The 4890-nt window shown below is 43.1% G+C and overlaps 1 non-coding gene across 1 annotated transcript; it reads left to right on the plus strand.

The window, feature by feature from the left end:
* The first annotated feature begins 663 nt into the window (after positions 1-663).
* On the plus strand, positions 664-769 carry LOC111559935. The gene has a single exon (XR_002741401.2). It is a non-coding gene; the product is annotated as a U6 spliceosomal RNA (small nuclear RNA).
* The last annotated feature ends 4121 nt before the right edge of the window (positions 770-4890 follow it).

The following is a 4890-nucleotide window of genomic DNA, read 5'->3' on the forward strand; positions in this document are numbered from 1 at the left end:
TTCCATCATAAATTCTTTAAAAATGTGTTTACACACTTATGACTTTCACATGTTTGCAACAGATTTCACTGAGTCTTATTCTTCTCTTTTCCCTGTATCTGTGCCACTTGTCAAGTAATTTTGCAAAGCTTACTAACCATGGGCAGGGCACGTTTCCCACCTCAGCTCTGATTTCAACCATGACAGATGCTTTGGTCCACAGGTAGATGTGAAAGTAACACAGTGTTGGTCTGAGTCTAAGACCCAAGAGGTCTTGCATGTTTCTGCTGGTCTCTTTGTGCCTCAGCCACCGCCATGAAAAGAATATGGCTGTGCCAATGCACTGGTTCCAGGAGGAGAGTATGAGACCCAGGGAGCAAAATGATGCGGCCAAGGTGCTTCAGCTGACCCCAGCCTAGGTCAGCTGACCCCAACTGACTTGTAGCCTTGGTTTCTATATAAATGCTTATTGTTTGAAGTCACTATGTTTTAGAATAGTTTTTTATACCAAACTTTTGTGGTGGCAGTAACTGCCTGGTCTATCTGCTACTTGAATGTTTGGGTATTCCAGAGATGGTTATGAAACGTACTTGCCATTGTCCATTAAAAAATAATCATTTTGGAAAAAATATTTATGGTACATACATCTAACGAAAGAGTTGAATCCAAAATACATAAAGAACTGTGCTCACTTTGGCAGCACATCTACTAAATTGGAATGACGCAGAGTAGATTAGCATGACCCCTGTACACGGATGACATGCAAATTTGCAAAACACATAAAAAAAACCCCTCATAATAAAAAGTACAAACAACCCAATTTAAAATGACACCCCCTCACACTTGAACAAATATTTCACAAAACACGGTATGCAAATAGCCAGTAAGCAAATGAAAACGTGCTCTACGTCATTAACCATAAGAGGATGCAAATTAAAACCATGGTGAGATACCTTTCACAGGTGCTAGTGGGCTATTCTCAAAACACCTAACAAAACAGACATTTGTGAGTATCTGAAGTGACTAGAAGTCTCATCTATTGTGGGTAGATGTCGAGGAATGTCCAACCACACGGAAGAACTCCTTTGCAATTTCTCGTAAAGTTAAACAGTTACTTTACATAAAGTAAACAGTAAAGAAGTAAGGACGATGTGTACACAAAAAGACGTAGAGAAGAATGCTCATAGTAGCCTGACTCATAATTGCCTCAAACTCGAAATGGCCCAAATAACCATCAACAGGTGAATGGACAAACACATTGTGGTAAACTCATAGAGTAGAATGCTTCTTAGTAAAAAGAAATGAACTATTGACACACACAACAATTTGGATCAACTTCAGAAACATTATATCAAGCCCCCTCCACCAAAAAAGCACAAATTGTGTGATTCAATTCATATGACTTTCAGTATAAGCAAAACAAATCCATGTGCTAGAAACTAGAGTTGTTATTGTTATTGTTGTTGTTGTTGTTGTTTTCCCTGACAGGAAATAGTGCAGAACTGACCAGAAAGAAGTGTGAGAGGATTTTCTGGGGTTTTGGAAATGTTTTCTATTTCCATAGGTTGTGGTTAAATGGGTGTATGCCATCGACAAAACTCTTCAGAATGAGTCCTTAAGATCTATGTATTGTACATAAATTATACAGCTACATCCGTAAAAGATTGTTCTGGCCAAAGGGGATGGCGAAAATATATACATAGATGAGAAAGAAAGAGACACACATACAGAGAAAGAAAGAGAAATAATCAAAACTCAAACTACACTTCAAGAGGGCAGTTGCAGTGTTTTGTAACCATTTGATAAGGGAAGGTGCTCTCCATACACACCATTTAATAACAAAAGGAAACAGTGCTTTTTATGGAGGGCACGTAGTATTTGTGAAATGAATGGCTGCTACAGATGGTCCTGAGGCAGCCACAGTGAGATCTCCTGGAGTAAGAAGAACGCTGAAGCCCACAGAGGATGCAGGAGACTACAGTTTTGGTGGCAAGACATTGCTGTACAAGCTGGCGTGCAATAGGTAGACTCTTGAGACTCACTCGATGCTTTCCTGCCCAACGGGGTACACACTTAGAACTCTCGAGACTTCAGGTTTCCTTGAATCGAATGGCTTTCACCTGGGCTCTGCACCTGGGCTCAGAACATCGGACCATGGGCAGCCGCATCTACTCACGAGGCGCAGATATTTTTGTTTGGTACTGTCTTTGGTGCTAGTGTAAGGAAGGGAAAAAAAGCCTCTTCCCCATGCCCTCCGAGGGTCTCCAGCTGGAGCCTGAAAATAGACTGACAAAGGACCGATGAACAAGAGAAGAACAGAGCTTGGTAACGTGGGCAGCATGCACGCATGTGGGGGAAACTCAGTGATGGGTAATTCAAAGAGGTGGTTTGAACTTGCACCTAAATGGCATCTTAACAAAGAAGGACAAATTTGTAGGGAAGTGACAAGACACAGGGAAAAGGTTTCTGGCTTCTAGGGACTTCCAACTGTGGGAAGGCAACGTGGGAGAAACCAGTGGAAAGGAAGGGCCACTTTAGCAAGGTTTGGTTGCACAGGTCCACTTCGGTGCTGATTTTCCTTCTTCTGCGTGACCATAGAGTTTCTCCGGGAGAGGGGATTTGGGGCAGTTTTCATTTTCAGAAGTTTCTGCTTTGAGTCAGATAAGAGAAGTTCTGAAAAGGCTTCTTTCTGCATCTCTTGATTCTCCGTCGTACCAAAGCTGCACATTTGGGGATGGCACGTTCTGATCCTCCGCACTAGCTAATCAACTGAAATGGAAAGTATTCCTATGCCACTGACCTTGGAACCCGGAGATCGACAAGCTTCAGTTCTCCTTCCTATGTTCCAGAGTGGAAAGAGGGAATCCCAAGCAGGCTCCTTGCTGTCAGCACAAAGCATGATGCAGGGCTGGACCCCACAAACCGTGAGATTATGACCTGAGCCGAAGTCAGATGCTTAACCGACAGAGCCACCCAGGAGCCCCCTTAAGGAGAGCTGATACTACTGCCTTCTAGATGGGTCCACTTTGATCATTCTCCTTTTGTAATTTAGATTGAGTACTTTGCATAATACCATAGGTGAATTCCTGAGGAAATTGTACATAAGCCATGATCAAATAATTTTCATGTACTGGAAAGACTCACTATTTAACAGATTCACTATTTAGAGGAAAATTAGATGGAACCTGTCTCTACAATTGTGCCTGCATTCCTGGTTTCAAGCAGAAGGAATACATTGATTTCCTCAAAGAGGAAATGGATGCATTGGAGAGACAGCTGGCGCTCAGAGTGGTTAACAGCTTATATTCCAAACCGGACCACGGCCACCAGGCTCTGAGGTGCTGTGTGGTAAGAACCACAGTCAGAGTCACAGCATAGGTAAGGGACACTGACACAGCAGCTGCCCCCATGATGGCTATGGCTTCAACCAGCGCTCTTGCTCGTGGGTCATTCTCCCAAGTATCAGCATCCTCCAGAGGGTCCAAATGTCCCAAGGACTGTCCCCTGCATGGGACCCCCCAGCTTTTCTGAGTGGGGAGTTGGGTGATTTGGACCCCACAGTTTCCATAGGAAGACTTACACTCTACATCCTAACCCAAAGATGCAGGGAGGTGCAGTTCTCCAAAGGGTAATCCTTGGGTGCCTGGGAAGGATGAAAAGGACTGACGGTGGGAGCTGGCAGCCCAAAATTGACAAATGTCAACCAGAACTTCATTCTTAATTGAGGAATATCAAATTGATTCGGCATGGAGATGTAGTTTCTTTTAGGTATAGGACTGGCAAAAAAAGTTACAGCATCCATAGTGAGTATTGTTACTAAGGGTGTGGAAAGCATTCTCCTATTCTGTGGGTTAGCATGTAAACTGATATAATGTATTTAGGGGACAATTTGGCAATTTCTATCAAAATTTAAAAAAATGTAATGTTTTTTATTTAGAGATAGACAGAGCACGAGCCGGGGAGGGGCAGAGAGAGAGGGAGACATAGAATCTGAAGCAGGCTCCAGGTTCTGAGCTGTCAGCATGGAGCCTAACGCAGGGCTCAAATTTGTGAACCGTGAGATCATGACCTGGGCTGAGGTTGGACACAACCAGCTGAGCCATCCAGGTGCCCCTACAATTTCCATCAAATTTAAGACTAAGTAATCTCTTTGAACCCACAATTGACCTTCCAAGACTGAAAAGCAGTCTTAATGCATACCTGCAAAAGGGATTTACGGTGTTGGCAAAGTTGTTTATAAAGAAGATAGAGAAGAAACAATTTAAATTAAGCGTTCATCAATAGAAACATTGTCAGGGAGCCTGGGTGGCTCAGTGGCTTGAGCCTCTGACTTCGGCTCAGGTCATGACCTCACGGTTCCTGGGTTCAAGCCCTGTGTGGGACACTGTGCTGACAGCTCAGAGCCTGGAGTCTGCTTCAGATGCTGTGTCTCCCTCTCTCTGTCCCTCCCCCTCTCACACTCTGTCTTTCTCTCAAAAATAAATAAACATCAAAAAAAATTATTTTTAAATAGAAACATTGTCAAATAAATTATGGTACCTCCAAACAGTTAAACAATGCATAGCTTTTAAAAACTTTGTAGATATGAAAAGATTGCATTCGTTAAAGTAAAAATGTTAAAAACAAGGGGCGCCTGGGTGGCTCAGTCGGTTAAGCGGCCGACTTCGGCTCAGGTCATGATCTCGCGGTCCGTGAGTTCGAGCCCCGTGTCGGGCTCTGTGCTGACAGCTCAGAGCCTGGAGCCTGTTTCAGATTCTGTGTCTCCCTCTCTCTCTGACCCTCCCCTGTTCATGCTCTGTCTCTCTCTATCTCAAAAATAAATAAACGTTAAAAAAAAAATTAAAAATGTTAAAAACAAAAGGTTTAATAAAAGGGAGGCATATGTAACATCTATGCTTGTATACATGAGTA

This window comes from Felis catus, chromosome A3 (genome assembly GCF_018350175.1).
Source record: "Felis catus isolate Fca126 chromosome A3, F.catus_Fca126_mat1.0, whole genome shotgun sequence".
Classification (NCBI taxonomy): Eukaryota; Metazoa; Chordata; class Mammalia; order Carnivora; family Felidae; genus Felis; species Felis catus.